The following is a 17037-nucleotide window of genomic DNA, read 5'->3' as shown; positions in this document are numbered from 1 at the left end:
GAACAGACTTTCTGTTTCAATAGGTCCAGGGAAGAACTGAATTTACATTTTAAACAAATTCCCAGGAAATGCAGTGTTGTCCCACTGAGAACTACTGGTTTAGAGACACCATAAGTTGCTCCAGCTACTCCAGATAACAAATGACGGAGCTCCATATTAAATGTTCTTTCTTTCTCACAGCATTAATAAAAACACATGGCAATCTTCAAAAGTGACAAGCAAATCTTTTCAAGTTTGGAGAAGCCAGCAGAGAGAGAGAAAAGGAAAATGCACATATGAACACCATCAGCGATTTCAGACAATTATCACTAAACAGGCATGATAATTTCATGAAAGGGGAACAGACATAAAAGAGGAGACTGTAACCAGTGTGGAGGCACATGCCTGTAATGCAGCAACCAGGAGGCTGAGGTAGGAGGATCTTAAGTCTGAGGCTTCACTATGTAGTGAGATACTCTCGAAACAAAAAATAAAAAGGGCTGGGAATGTGGTAGAACACCCCTGGGCTCAATCCCTAGTACCAGCCAACCAACAAACAACAAAAACAAAACAAACACCCCCCCCCACCACCACCACCACCACACACACACACATTATGTAGTGGTCCAAAAGTGCTTTCACTCTCCTAGAATTATTATTGTTATTCTTGGGCTATTCATCCACGGGACTCAATGGAATGGAAATTTAAAACTCTTAGCAGATTCAGCAGTTTGCAACTAAACTGCCTCCAATTTACAAAGGATGAGGTCTTCTTTTTTCAGTACTGGGGATCAAACTCAAAAGGTGTTTTTCCACTGAGCTATTTGTCCAGCTCTTTTCATTTTTTGTGACATGGCCTCAAGCTTGTGATCCTCTTTCCTCAGTCTCCCAAGTTGTTGGGTTTAAGGTCTGCACTGCCATGCCTGCTTAGGATTGAGGACTTGAAAGAGATGCTATTGCATGTTAGTTCCAGAGGGATAAGACATCCAAGCATAGAGTTTATAAAAACTAGCCCTAGAAGAGAAGTGATGTAGTGCTGCTGCCAAGATAGCTATCAAAAAAAAAAAAAAAAAAAAAACAGACAAGAAGTCACACAGCAGTGGGTGCATGGATTCAGTGGGGTCCTGTTAAGACTAATGATGACCTTCTCAGAAGTCACTGAGGGCCAGAGGTAGTTCTGTGACTAGATATCTCCTGTTCTTTCCTACAATGTTACATCAGCCTCCCCTGTATCAGAGCTCCAGCTTAGAGATGAAGATAAGGATGGAAGAAGCTGATGTAGCTCAGGGGCAGAGTGGGAGCTAGGGGATGGGAACCCCGGCTCCCTGTAGTCATTGGTTGGGTGCTGCTTCTAGGGAGTGTTAATTCTGGGCACTTTCAGCCTATACTGCACAGGCAGAGCAGACTGATGACCCCAAGAAGCCCTTGCATGAAAAGTTACAGGAGCTGGAAGTTGGAAGTGGGATTTTGACAGTGTCCATAACAGGGAACTAATCTACAGAGATTAAAGATGGGCAAAGAATCAGACATGTTTTTAATCTCTCTCTCCCTCCCTCTCTCTCTCTCTCTCTCTCTCTCTCTCTCTCTCTCTCTCTTTCTTTTCTTTCTTTTTTTCTTTTCTTTTTTTTTTTTTGAGGTGGGTCTCCCTGTGTTGCTTAGGCTGGCCTCAGAATTGCACTCCTCCTGCCCCCAGCTTCTCCAGTAGCAGGGATTATAGGTGCTCTTTACCTTGCCTGGCTGTTTTTAAGCTTTAGATTTGAAACCATCTCTAAGGGGTTGCTACTGAACACCTGCTACTAAAAACACAGCTATTGGTGAACATCTTAAAATTAAGTTCAGGAACAAGATAGTAATGATCACTCTAGTGGTATTACTTAACTAGTGGTATTACTTAACACAATGAGAAAATTAAGTAAGCTCTTATGTAAGTAAGAGCTTAAGAATTGGAAAGTGAAAGATATATTTGTTACTATTTAAAAGTATGATAGATTTTTCTTATAGACAACTCAATAAAATCAAAGGACAGGTTATAAGAACTAATAAAAGAGTTACTGGATAAAGATCTATAATACAAATAGAAATTGGAAACTGTAGTGGTAACATATTCTTTTATATTATTAAAAACTCCAGACAAACTTAAAGAAACTAGGAATGAATCTGTCAAAAAAAAAAAAAGAAAATATAAAAAATGACATGTTAGCAGACAGTAAATTTAAATATAGTAATATAGTAATTAACCATTAATTTATAAATTCTGTGTAATTCCAATTGGAATCTAATAGAAATTATTTTGAGGTGTGTATGTAAAACTTGGCAGATTCTAAAATTAATGTAAAAAGGCCAAGGTCCCAAAAGAACCAAGGCAATTATGAAAAAGAAAGCAAGGGAAAGAGGAATTGTCTTACCACCTAGAATGGCCTATTATAAACCTATAATTAGGACAGTGTGGTGGTGTTACAAAAATAGACAAACTGATCAATGGAACTAAATATACAGCCAGGAGCCCAGCAATTCTTACACAGTAACTTGGTCTAAGATAGAGTGGCATCACAATCTGTGGGGAATATATAAGCTACTTAATTTATGATGCCAGGTCTAAGGACTTTCCCTGTTTGGTGGGGGCTTGTGTTTGATCCATACTCACACCACATACAAATATAATTCCAGATGGCTTACAGACTAATTCAACGTGAGGGAAAAAAAATTATAGGCTGGAAGTAGATATTTGTTATCTATCTCATCATCAAAGAAATGACTAAAACCTAGAATTTATAATGAACTCCTATAAATTGATAAGGAAATTCAAGTCACCTATAAGTTAGTATGTAAATTTAAAGTGAACCCAATAAAAATGTCTACAGGGAGTTCTTAAGAATTGGAAAAGCATATTGTAAAGATCATGGGGGGCTTTTTCACCAAGATGGCGCCGAAAGCTAAGAAGGAAGCTCCTGCCCCTCCCAAAGCTGAAGCCAAAGCAAAAGCTTTGAAAGCCAAGAAAGCAGTGTTGAAGGGTGTCCACAGTCATAAAAAGAAGAAGATCCGCACATCACCTACCTTCCGGCGACCCAAGACATTGCGGCTCCGGAGGCAGCCCAAATATCCTCGGAAGAGCGCCCCCAGGAGAAACAAGCTTGACCACTATGCCATCATCAAATTCCCTCTGACCACCGAGTCAGCCATGAAGAAGATTGAAGACAACAACACACTTGTGTTTATTGTGGATGTCAGGGCAAACAAACACCAGATCAAACAAGCTGTAAAGAAGCTCTATGACATTGATGTGGCCAAGGTTAACACCCTGATCAGGCCTGATGGAGAGAAAAAGGCATATGTTCGACTGGCTTTGGATGTTGCCAACAAAATTGGGATCATCTAAACAAAAGTCCAGCTGTCTAATTCTAAATATACTTTCTTTTTTCCAACAAAAAAAAAGTAAAGATCATGGGGGAAAAATAAATAAGGTCCAAGCAAAGAAAAAATAATGATATGGTGAATGTTGGGAAAAGTGACCTCATTTTATTATTAACACATTATATAAAACCTCAACCATGTGGAATGAACAAGAGAGACAAGTCATGAAGAAGAGCAGAAAGTCTAGCAACAGAGCCAGATATACTGTACACAGGGTGAAATTTAGTATTTGTTAAAGGCGAAATGTCATATTAATGATTGAATAAGTGATATTGGGACAAAAAAGTAGCAATCAAGGAAGAAAAAAAAAATCTATATTGAAATCACCAGCTTTAACAGGATGAGCAGGAAGAGGCCTCAAAACACATTCAAAAGAAAATATGAAAATGTAAAAATACTAGAAAAAAATAATGCAAAAATTACTTTATGACTTAAGAGTGGGGAATGTCTTTATAAATATAACACAAACCATTAATATTGGTGACTTTACAAATAGAAAAGTAATTCTGCATGACAAAAATTCACAAAAGCAAATTTTAAAAATAAACAGATACAAAACTGGGGAAAATATTGGAAATTTATATCACATAATATTCAAAGGTTAAGGATCACTTTCTTCAGGATATAAAAGAGTTGCTACACATCAATAAGACCAACAATCTCTTAGAAAAATAGGCAAAGGATATGAATAGACAATTCACAGGAAAGGAAATACAAACAACTTTTGTGCAAATAAAGAACTCTCAGCCTCTCTATGAGAAGAATATTAAAGAAATGCATATTAAAATGGCACTGAAATGCAATGGTTTATATTTCAGAAGTAAAATCCAGAAGTGATGGCCAATGTCAGGAAAAACAGGGCTCAAATTGCCAGGCCCATATAAATTGATACAGATGGAGCCCAATGTCACAATGTTTCAAAATTACAAATGCTCATTCTCCTTTATCCCAGAAATTCCACTTCTAGGAATTTATCCTGTAGCCACACTCACATGCCTAAACTTACCTTGGACTTTGTAGTAATGTTTGCATTAGCAAAAGATTGAAAACAATCTAAATGTTCATCAGTAGAGAAATGTTGAAACAAATCATATTCTAGCTCTATAACTGAGTAGAAATAAAATTTCTGTATTTACAGATAGAAAATATCACTAAGATGTGTTGTTATATGAAAAAAAATGATGCAATATAATGTATATACTCCCATGCCACCATTTGGATAAAAAAATTCTTGAACATGCATATAAGCTTTCTATATAACATTTGTTGCTTCCTTTTTTGTGTGTGGTGCTGGGGATTGAACTCAGGGCCTGTATATGTAAGGAAGGCACTCTACCAACTGAGCTATATACCCAGCCCTACATTTGTTTCTTCTAAAAGAATGGATTTAGCTGACTGAGAAATTGAGAGATTTTTCATTGTTTACTCTTAAATTTTGTGAATTTTTATTTATGTAAATACCTTATGTCTTCATGACATTAAATGATTAAAAAATGGACAGAGAATGAACTGGAAATTCACAGAATAATAAATATTGTTGACCCATTCATGTATGAAAATGTAATCTTGAAAATGAAAACATATATTTTATAACTCAGATTTAAGTCTGGGAATATAAAATATGACCAATAACATGGAGAAATGGGTACTCTTATATCTTGTTGTTGATGCTGTAAATTATATCAATTTGTTAATATTTAGTAGAGTATAAAATGTGCACCTTCATTTTAAGGTTATATAATTATGATAATGGAAACAGTACTACTACTAATAAAAGCTAACATTTATTGAGGGCTTATCATGTGCCAAGCACAAATTTAAACATTTTGCAGGGAGTTATATTATCCCAAGTTTGAGGACAAGTTACCTGAACTTTAAAGAGATTAAACAATTTTCCAGAGGTCATTTGGTAAGTACCAGTGGAATGGGAACTTGAACCCTGGTAACCTCAAGAGCCTTCTTACAATTCTGCCCCCCTGGAGAAAATCTTTTACATGTGCACTCAGAGATGTGTGTTGAGAGTATTTTCACTATTGTTTGTAAAAGCAAAATATTAAATAAGACCTGCATCAGAGATTCTCAACCATAGCACTAAAACATTTTAGGCTGGGGTAGGGCTTGCCCTGTGCATTTTAAGGTATTTACCAGAATCCCTGACCTTCACCACTAGATTACAGTGTTACTCCCATTCCCCAGTTGTGACCAACAAAAATGTCTCCAGACAGCACTTCTGGCTGAGAACCACTGATCTATAAGTATCACATGTCTAGGTCTCAAAGCAACAACAAGTATGGCATTATTTATATGCACTTAAAAATACACAATCAAAAAAGCAGTAGAAGATGGGAAACAATTAAAATAGGAGCTGAGATCAATGAAATCAAAACAATTGAAAAAACTGACAAAACAAAAGTTGGTTCTTTGAAAAAATAAATAAAATAGATAAACCCCTGGCCATGCTAAGGAAGAGAAAACTTAGATTACTAAAATATAAGATGAAGAAGAAAATATCACAACAGACATGTCTGAAATACAGAAGATAATTAGAAACAATTTTGAAAATTTATACTACAATAAAATAGAAAATATCGAAGACATTGACAAATTTCTAGAGACATATGACCTATCCAAACTGAATGAGGTGTTCATACACAATTTAAACAGATCAATATCAAGAAATGCAATAGAAAATGCCATCAAAAACCTACCAACCAAGAAACCTAGGACCAGACATATTCTCAGCCTAGTTCTACAAGACTTTTGAAGAATTAACACCAATACTCCTCAAAGTATTTCATGAAATAGAAAAGTAGGGAACCCTTCCATATTCATTCTAGGAGGCTACTATCACCCTGATACCAAAACCAGACAAAGACACATCAAGGAAAGAAACTTCAGACCAATAACTCTGATGAATATAGATGCAAAAAATCTCAATAAACTTCTGGCAAATTGCATACAAAAACATATTAAAAAGATAGTGCACTATAATCAAGTGGGGTTCATCCCAGGGATGCAGGATTGGTTCAACACACAGACATCAATAAATGTAACTCATCATATTAATAGACTTAAAAGCAAGAATCATACGATCATCTCAATAGATGCAGAAAAAGCACTTGGCAAAATAAAGCACACCTTCATGTTCAAAACATTAGAAAAACTAGGGATAGTAGGAACATACCTCAACATTGTAAAAGCTATATATATGCTAAACCCAAGGCCAGCATCATTCTAATTGGAGAAAAATTGAAAGTGTTCCATCTAAAGCTGGAACAAGACAAGGATGTCCTCTTTCACCACTTCTATTCAACATCATCCTTGAAATTCTAGCCAGAGCAATTAGACAGAAGAAAGAAATTAAAATAAGTAATTAAAAAAAGTAATTAGCCTGTGAAATTTTGCTTAAAAAGAGGTATATAAAATATGACAAAATTATATACACACATGTACTTGCATTTACTTCCACTCACATCAAGGAACATTGAAAGAACACAGAGGAAACTACTGTTTACCTGTAGGGCAGGGTTTGGGGAAGGGACAAAATAGGGGCAGTATTGTTGCAAATCGTCTTGGGCACACCTTTTTATATATTATTGAGCCAAGTAAATGCATAACTCTTTAAAAATTAATATAGTTAAAATTATTTATTTTTGGGGTATCCATTTTGCGGTGGCCAGAAGCTGAAATGGAAAACTACTATATCAATTTCTCTGAGGTTACTTGCTCATCTTTACTTTTTCCTGGGCTCAGAGATGGACCAAGTCCACCATACTTGAGTTTCTACTATATTTTAATTCTAGTGCTCATTATTGATTTAGTCTAGAATATTTTTCTTCCCCCAAAATCTCCTGTGCCACCTGTTAGAATTTTGAGTTCTCTGGCAAATTTCTAAGCATGGCTTTTTATCTTCTTGAAAATAGCATGTACATTGTTGTACAGTCTGTGTCCAAATATTCCAGCATCTGGAGACCCTGTTGTGTTATTTCTTCTTTTCTTTACTGTCCTCCTTCTGGTGCCTGGTTACCTCTAATAATTTGGAAGACATTCAAGAAAGTATCTGTAGAAAGAAATCAAGGCCTAGGGTGATATTCTCTTCCTCCCAAAAGAATTCTAGTTTTTGATACTAGCAGTTTGGAATGACCTTAAATAAGTTCTTTGCTTGAGCATTTTTGGCCTTGGGACTTCCAGTTGCCATAAGCCTTTAAAGGATGCCAAAATTCAGTTTAGATTCTCAAACCCCCTACAGAATCAACAAATGCCCCCTTCCCCCAGAACAAAAGCAATCCCAAGTTCCAGGCTTGTGTACACAGATTCCTTTCCCAAGTTTTGGCCTAGCAATTCCTTACTAGCCCTTTGAATTTTAAAATATTTTATCCAGCTTTTTTAGTTGTCTTCATCTGGAAGATTGGTCTGAATTACTCAGTCCTTAATGAAAGTGGAAATCCTTCTGATCCAGACCTCAGTTTTTTAGTGGTTTACTTTTCTCTGGACATGAGTTTCTTAGAAAACTTTTTTCTGATTTCTTTTTTCTTGAGCAGTAAAGTCTACATTGACTTGTGCGAGCACACACACACACACATTGCTTCCCTCACCTGCAGTCTGGGCTGGAAGAGAACCCTGCATCCTACGCACCAAATATCCCAGGAGAGCTGAGGTCAGAGTGGCCCTCCTTACCAGACTCAGAAACAGCCTATTGGTACAAATATTCAGGTGGGGCCTGGAGAAGGCAGGTGCACAGCCGTGGCTTTGATAATTTTCTCTTCAGTGCAACACTAGCATGAGGAGCAGCCCTGGGTATAAAGGCCCCTGATAGGTCTCAGTTTGCAGAATAGGACGTGACAAGAGGATCGGAGCTGCAGCCAGCTCTAGAGGGAGAAAGAGGAGCCAAACAGAAAACAGAAGCTAAATGATGCATTAAAAACCTGTAAGTCCCCCCACGAAGATTTCCTCTTCGGCAGGCTTCACTTTTAAACAAAAGCTTTTTCATTCCATTGGTTTGGGGTGAACTGTTCCCCGAGATTTTGCTAAATGGATCCGTATAGGGCGAATTGGGTCCGCAGGGAAGAATTTGTGGAGGCTGGTTTTCGAGACCACCTCTGTTGTAGGAAATCAAATGTAAATCTTCCCAGAGTCACTTACAGTATTTGCTTTTGGTGACTACTCTCAGTGGCCACTGGGGATTGCCTTCCAGGGTTCTGGGCTTCGGTTTCCTCATTTGTAGGTTGGGGATCACTACTCTGTGAGCGACTCAAGGCGCGCAGACCCAGGTGAGGCGCTGGCAACCCGAAGTCCGCAGGGTTAGAGAAGCCAGAAGGAGCGCGGAGACCAGAGAGAACCGGCTGGCGGTGAGAGGACAGTCCAGCATCCTGGCTGCGGGCTAGGCTGCCGCGACAGGCTTTGTGAGCCTAGAGACGGCACAGGAAGTCTCTCCCTTTGAAGGCCGGACAAGGAGTGAGGCAGCTCTGGTGGCAGTTGCTGGACGTTAGGGTGGTTGGGGCAAAGCTGTTGGTGAGCGCGCTCGAGAACGAACTGGGCGCGCGCCCCCACACCCGAATGGCTGAAGGTGTTTTAAAAAGCCTATTTGAAAAATAAACAATCTGGGAGTAATCTTGATTATATTTCCCCAGTTGAGGGGGTTCATTTTTGTTCTGCTTTTATTTTTTAATCCTAAAGCACATATTCGCTTATGAATGCTACGAAGCTGCGGGCCCGGAGATGCGTGTTGGTGGAGGTTTTCTGCAAACTGCATTGTGCAGCCCTTGCCTCTGGAATTCGGAAGCCGCTGCAAAGACAGAAACTAAAAACTGCTTGAGCTCTGGAAGCTGCAGCCTCTGGCGACGGTTAGAGCTTTCAGTAGGGACTCACAGATAGATCCATGGGCGGCAACTCTGCTTCTCACCTTCAAGACCTCATCTGCCAAGATATCTTTTTCCGTTTAGACTCTTTTAAGGACTTCCTGACGGAAAACCGCCAGGGCTGGAAGCCTTCCAGGAGCACAACCTTACAGCTTGAAAACTCAGGGCGGGGTTCAGTCCAGGTTCTCGCAGCTTGAGGCTCGCAGTGTAGGACCTCTTCAAGAAAAAAATAGACAACATCAGACTACATTGGGAACCAAAGTAGATATTAGCTTAGCATGCAAAAAGCAGTGTCAATAAATTATACAATTTAAAAAACCGACAAATACCGCAACCAAAAAAAAATCCTGATAAATATTTCTAATGGTTGCCTGAACAACTGCTATATTTTCCTATATTTTTAGTTTTCTACTATTTGATTAACTCTTAATTTGATAACAGTTTGAAATGTGTTTTCTTGGTTCAGAATAATTTGGTATCTCTTCTAAACGTGGTTAATTTAAAAAAATTTTAAGTTACTATTGAAAATTTAGAAAAGTTGATTTTTATTTCACAATCATTGATAATCGCATTTAATGCACTCATTTGGAAGGCTGCCAATGCTAAGAGTTTCTTTTATGATCCTAAGATTTTTTCAGGACATTTCAAGTTTCCTTGGGTAGTGACTCACTCTATAAATTGCTTATGGTCATTGACTTGTTCATTGCTAAGTCCTTCTGGTAAAGTCCTTCTAGTAAATATCTGTGTAGATATTTTATGCCAAATCAACAAAAAATTTAAAATTTCTATGTGTTTATACAGTTTGTTCCTCATCAATAGATTACAAAAATCTAGGCATCAATTCTACTTAAAATTAATCTTTTCTCTCCAGTAAATTACTGGTTTTGGTTGGAAATGAAAAATAATTGTTACAATTTACCTTTCTTTCTTTCTTTCTTTCTTTTTTTTTTTTCTTTTGTACTGGTAATTTTACCAATTATCCCCAGCCCTTTTTATTTTTCATTTTGAGGCAGGGTCTCACTAAATTGCTAGGGCCTCACTAAGTTGCTGAGGTTGGCTTTGAGCCCACCATCCTCCTTCCTCAGCATCCCAAGTTGCTGGAATTACAGGCTAGCACCAGTGTTCCCAGCTCTTACAGTTAACTTTATTTTGGTGGGGGCGGGGGAGTAGGGGATTGAACTCAAGGGCACCCAACCACTGAGCCATCCCCAATTCTACTTTGTATTTTATTTAGAGACAGGGTCTCACTAAGTTGCTTAGTGCTTCGCTTTTGCTGAGCCTGACTTTGAACTAGCGATCCTCCTGTCTTAGCCTCCCAAACTGCTGGGATAACAGGCATGGGCCACTGCGCCCATCTACAATTCACTTTTTTGATGTCAGAATAACTTCTGTTGAATTTATATAGAAGTCTGGGATATAACTCAGTGGCACAGTGTTGTCCTGGTGTGCTCAAGATCCAGCACTGCCAAAAAAAAAAAAAAATTAGATTTTTGTAGAAATATGTAAAAAACAATTTTATCTCATGACAAATGTACAATTGTATGTGTTGCATCGTAAATATACTCCTAAAGATGAGAGCTTCCATTTTGATTAGACATTGATGAGACTGAATCCTACATTTAGAATTTTCTGGTATTGGAAGGATTTATTGGCTCTGCTGCCACAGACTTCTGGTGCTTCATGTCTTAAGACGCGTTCTTATGGTGACAATTCCTCTGACCTTGCACTTTAGTCTTTGCTGTCAAGTGAGTAATCTCAGCAGGTGGCAGAAGTATTCCTGGAAGCCATTTCTAAACTTAGCAATAACCTGATGAAACACAGAGGTATTTATAAGCCACATGTCTTAGTACACTCAAACCATGTAAGCCTAACTCAATTTCCCTTTTGCTAGATCCCCAAATGCCCACTGATACAAGGAAAGTTGGGATGGAAAAAGAGAAATGCTAACTGCAGTTAAATATACATTACTTTTGCAAATCTACAAAATAGTGTGACCATGTGAACACATTGCTACAGCCCATCCCGGGGCCTTGGAAATAGCCAGTGCAAGTGATGAACTTCATGGTATTTGTTTCTCTGCACACCCAATAACTTGAATCAGAATTGTATTTGAAGTTTCCTCTGCTGAAGTCTTACTTCAGGCTGACTCTCATAGCCTTATCGAACATCACTCTCTGCACTTGCTTACTCCTTTTGATTTTTCTCAATGCCTCAGTAAGTTTGGAATTTGCAGCTCATAAATTCCCATATTATAAGGAAGTGTCTAATTGTGTAGCCTCATCATTTTGTTGAAATAGGTGTGTCTAACTTAATGCCTACAGTAAGTCAACCACTTGTATACATTCCACTCAGGGTAGATTCTTCCCTCTCCACAACTTCTATAAGCAAAATGTCCATACTGGTCCATCTGGCTGTTCTTAGGAGCAGATGTTTTGTAAGATTCTTTCTCAACCTGTGGATGTGAACTGCCTCAATACATTTCAGGTTAATTGGGGGTTTGTTTACTTGTTTTTGTTTCTTGGTGACAATATTTGAAATCTACATACAGAAATTTCGAAGAATAAACTGCACTTTTGCTAACTGTAGTCAACATGACATAGATCTCTTCAACTTACTCCCTGACCTGCTCCTTTCTCCAGAAGCTGGTAATCAGCATTTTACTCTTTGCTTCTATGAATTCAATTTTTTCTTCTTTGTAAGTAAGTGTGATCATGAGGTATTTGGGGCTGTTTCCTCCATGCTATTGGGTGGAATTCGGGGATTTTACTAGCAATTCTGAATGTCTCTGCTGAGGCATCCACATCTCCTGAACTTCATGAGTCACTTCATTTTCTGGGATCCACATCATCAAACGTCACTTGTTTTTGTTTCTTGGTGAAAATATTTGAAATCTGTCATTTATTGTACGTTACTTTTTTTTTTTTTTTTTGGATACCAGGGATTGAACTCACGGCCACGCGACCATTGAGCACACTCCCAGCCCTATTTTGTATTTTATTTAGAGGTAGAGTCTTACTGAGTTGCTTAGGGCCTCACTGTTGCTGAAGTTGGCTGTGAACTCTGTATTCTCCTGCCTCAGCCTCCCAAGCCGCTGGATTACAGGTGTGGTCCACCACACTTATGTTGTTTCTTACTCAAGAATATTGTGTATATTATATCAACTGATAGTTTCCTGGAGATTTAAGGGGGAGGTGGTGTTGAGTTCCAGGTTAGAGGATGGCTTGCATCAAATGACAAAATTGCAGAGCAGATAACTTAAGATTTTGTATTAGGCATTTACATTCTTCACCATTCTTTGACATTTCTCCCACATGACATTTCTCATTGGCAAACTGTCCCCAGTCCCCTTGCCTTCTGCTGCCCTGTAGGTTCTGCCTTTCTCCTGGTTCCCTCTTCCTCTTATACAATTTTATGTTCTTTCTTTCCTACTTCTATCCCCGCCCCGTCTACATATTTTATGACTAATTTTACACAGCCAGATATTTTTTCTTTTTCTTTTATTGTTTTGTGCATTACAATTATACATAATAGTGGAATCTGTTGTTACATATTTGAATATGCACAAAATATAACAATATAATTTGGTCAATTTCATTTCCAGTGTTTCCCCTTTCCTTCTTCTTCTCCCTCCCCCTGTCCCCTTCTTCTACTGTACTGGTCTCTCTGAGATTCCCCCATCATTTTTTCTTCTCCAGCTTCCACATATGAGAGAAAACATAAGTCTCTTGACTTTCTGAGTTTGACTAATTTTGCTTAAGATAATGCTTTCAAGTTCCACCTATTTTCCTGCAAATGCAATAATTTCATTTTTCTTTATGGCTGAGTAAAACTCCATTGTGTATATGTTCCACATTCTTTCCCATCATCTGTTGATGGACAACTGGGCTGGTCCCATAACTTGGCTATTAAAATTGTGCAGCTATACACATGGGTATGCATGTGTTACTATAGTATGCTCACTTTTAATTATATTGTGTCATATGGTAATTCTTAGTCTTTTGAGGAAACTTCATATTGATTTCCATGGTGGTTGTACTACTTTAATTTACAGTCTCACCAACAGTATAAAACTATTCCTTTTTTCCCCACATCCTTTCCAGTGTTTATTATATTTTGCTCTGAGTAATTACACTGCCAATTTTAAGCCACCATCTTTAAGAGAAATATCCTAGTGCTCTCAAGTCATGGCAGCAGCAGTCTACCTTCCAGAGGTGAAAGGAAGAAGTCATGATCCATCTTGGGAGACAGTGCCACTTACTTTGCACCCAGAGTCAGCTACCAAAAGCACTCAGCTGAAGCACCCTCTCTATTCCTGTTCTGGGCAGAGTGGCAGGTTAAAATCCAGGTAGGAATAATTTAGAAGGTACATTGAACTTGAAGTGGTGATGGGACATCCAAGGATGTGCAGGAATTTAAACTCAAGGAGATCAAGATAAGGAAAAAAGAATCTGAATGGCATTGAGGCTCAGGTGGGAAAAGACAGAGTGGTGGCATGAACCTGGGGCCTCTGCCTTGGAAGTTCATTTAGCTACACCTCATGGCACAAGGTTGGAGTAGTCCACCTTTTACAGATGATTAGAGGGGTGAGGTGAGAGGGAACCAATAGCCAAGGAAAAGAGAATTACAAGGAGGGGACTGCTTGAACTAAGGTCTCAGAATCATAAGTTTGGATGTAATTGAGAAAATATCACTGAAATTCAAGTTTAGGATTGTCAATCTAAATTTTAAAAAATCATATTTTCTCCCAAATACTGATATTTATTTGGGAATAGCACTGCAATGGGATTGTGCATGCCAGCAAACTATGGGTGTATTCAAGGAGGTTGAGACAAGGGGAAGTTTTTGAAGTTTTCAAAAATGAAGATTACATCAGATATTTTGAAACATTGTTTCTTGGCCATAATGGCAAATAACTTGAGTAACATCAGTTCAAGGTTAAATAGACAATTGCTTGGTAGATGTCCTTGTACAAGTACTTTTTGTGAAAGCTTGGGATCTGGCAGAGTCTTCTGTGAGTTATTATCAGGTAATTGTGTGTAAAAACCCTTACTTCATAAATTTCCAGCCTTACTTACAATTTTTTTCTTAAGCTAATATTACTCAGGGGTCTGGGGGTATAGCTCTGTTGGTACAGCATAGACATAAAGCTGTTCATTCCCTAACACCACACACACACACACACACACACATACACACACACACATACACACACACACATACACAAGCTAGTATTTTACACATATATAGTTTACACATACACAAGCTAGTATTACTAAATAGTGGGTTCCTGCCTTTAAGTTGCTCAATAAACCTGTAGGAAAAACAAGTACCTAAATAACTATAGTAAAAGTTGCCATATGATCAGTATTCCACATTGGCATAAAATGCTATTTTTCTTCATCTATGTGGCCATATATCCACTTAATCAGTCTTTCTATCCATCTATCCATTCACCCACTCATTTATCAAGGGCAAGGAAAGGTGTGGAGAGAGATGACACTTTGTGGCAAAAAAGCCATGGGTCTGGGATAACAGATATCCAAATATGAATCTCAGGTCTAGATTTACCCCACTGTGACCTTGGACAGTTATTTAATTTTTCTATATTTTGTTTCCTACATTATCCCATGAGATTGTGCAGAAATGTCTAATGCAGGAGGGTCAAGGACTAGAGGTTAAAGAACAGGTGTGGCAGTGAGTAGCTTACAGAGAGAGCAGCAGAACAAGGTTGATGCCTAGATTTGTGATTTCAAGTGCTGAAATCTGAATTCCGACGAAGTGCAGAGAGTGGTCACAGGGTAGGTGGCAAAAGGGAAGGTCATTAGATGTGGGCAGGTCAAGGAACTGAGGGACTTCAGTGTTGGATGTCCATTTACATAGTCTTGTACTTAGGATAATGGAAGACATGGGGTAAGGAAAAACCTGTGATCCTTGTACCCAAGTCCTCAATGAATTAAAGGAGACAGGTGTGTGAAGGATAGCAAAGAAGAGCCAGAGTAGACAACCAGAGATCTTTCAGACAGATATTCTTACTCTGAGTCTGAGAAATAATGGTCAGGAGGTGGGGGTATGGAGTGAGGAGGGTACCCACCCCACCTGTGACCTTGAAATTTTAGGGAGTCATCTCCTTTGAGAAGAAAGCCAAGGAACTATGACTTGAGAAAGTGACTTTTTGGTATCAACCTAAAAGAAAATCTGTTTAAACATTTGGGCACCAAATATGTGGATTTATTTTTCTCACACCAACTAATTTTACAATTCTCTGACATAACTAAATGTCCTTAATTCTGACACTATCGGTGGTTAATACAGATATCACAGGTTAAGGGCTTGTTCCAGAAGACTGCCTCTTGCTTCAAATGCACATCATAAGTAGTGGGTCCCCAGGTTACCCACACTTATGGCTGACTTGGCTACAAATTGGAATTCTCCATGACTCCATCCTTAAGTTTAACAATTTGCTATAATAGTGCACAGAACTCAGAAACACATTTTAATTGCTATTACTGATTTGGTGCAAAGAAGTCACGAACAGCCAGATGAAGAGGTACATAGGGTAAGCTCCGGAAGGGAAGTGAGCACAGGATCTTGTGTCCCCGCTGAGTTGTATCCCCACTGAGTTTGGTGAGCACCATTTTCCCAGCATGTGATGCATTTACCATCCTGGAAGTTCTTTGAACCCTTTTGTTGAGACTTTCATGAATATTCCAATATGTAAGTATAATTGACCAAATTATTGGCCATTGGTGATTACTCAGTTCCCAGGACCCTCTCTTCTTTCTCGAGGTAGGAGGTAGAGCTATAAGTTCCAACTCTCTAACCATAATTGGCTTTTCTAGTAACTGGCCCCATATTTTAAGAGCCACCTCTTTGGCATAAAATCAGGTTTGGTTGAAAGGGTCCTATTGTGAATAGCAAAATATACACCAGTCACTTCTATCACTCAGGAAACTACAAGGGTTTGAGGAGTTGTCTTCCAGAACCAGGGATGAAGACCAAAAGTATACTCACCTTATTATAATACCACACAACTCCACATAGCAATCGGTGGCAAAGTAGGATTGAAGGAGGGGGCTATGGATTGAGGTTTTCAAATAAGAATCTTAGATCATTAAAAGCCTCAAGCGGCGATCCTTATTACTGGCACCAGCTGGTGTCTCACCCAATGTCAATGCTGAGATCAGCCTGACTGGAAGGTTACTGGAGGACAGTGGGGTGGGCAACTGATGTTCCAGCATCATCCAGCAGTAAGTGTCAAGGTCTCATGACACCTGGATCCTACAGTTCCATAAGCTGGAATTCTGGTGGCCTCCATTCTGAATTGACTGTCAGTTTCTGTAATATTTGCATTAAAAGCACCAAGACTTTCCTCTTTCCCGTGAGCAAACAAGCCACACCCTGCAACAATCAAAGTCCACCTGTTCTTCCAGTTACCCTAGGTCACGGGGACTTTCATTTTCCTGGTAATTCAGTGTTTCTAAGATTGGTTGAGTTGCTCCACCTCTCCCCCAGTTTTACTGACCCATGAGCATATATAATTGGCCTGATTTAAGAAGGAACCATTCACCCGGCCGGCCTTCTCCCCAGATCTGGAGCCTGAGAAAATGACCTGAAATCAAAAAGGAGAAATTGAGGTAGGATTATAAAAGAGCTTTTGTGGGGAAGGAAGTTAGGCAAGATGAGAGTGAACACACCATATTTAAGGGAAGTGGTGTGGCAGAGACTTCCTTTGGGTCACCTTTGGAGATGATTTGAAAAGAAAGAAAAAGATGGCTTCAAACATTACACA

At 38.8% G+C, this 17037-nt stretch overlaps 1 pseudogene; it reads left to right on the top strand.

Annotated features, from left to right (window-relative positions):
* The first annotated feature begins 2894 nt into the window (after window positions 1-2894).
* LOC143401517 (large ribosomal subunit protein uL23 pseudogene) lies at window positions 2895-3355 on the top strand (annotated as a pseudogene).
* The last annotated feature ends 13682 nt before the right edge of the window (window positions 3356-17037 follow it).

This window comes from Callospermophilus lateralis, chromosome 6, assembly GCF_048772815.1.
Source record: "Callospermophilus lateralis isolate mCalLat2 chromosome 6, mCalLat2.hap1, whole genome shotgun sequence".
NCBI classification, from domain to species: Eukaryota; Metazoa; Chordata; class Mammalia; order Rodentia; family Sciuridae; genus Callospermophilus; species Callospermophilus lateralis.
The sequence above is the reverse complement of the archived record's forward strand: the minus strand, read 5'-3'. Positions and strand labels throughout refer to the sequence as shown.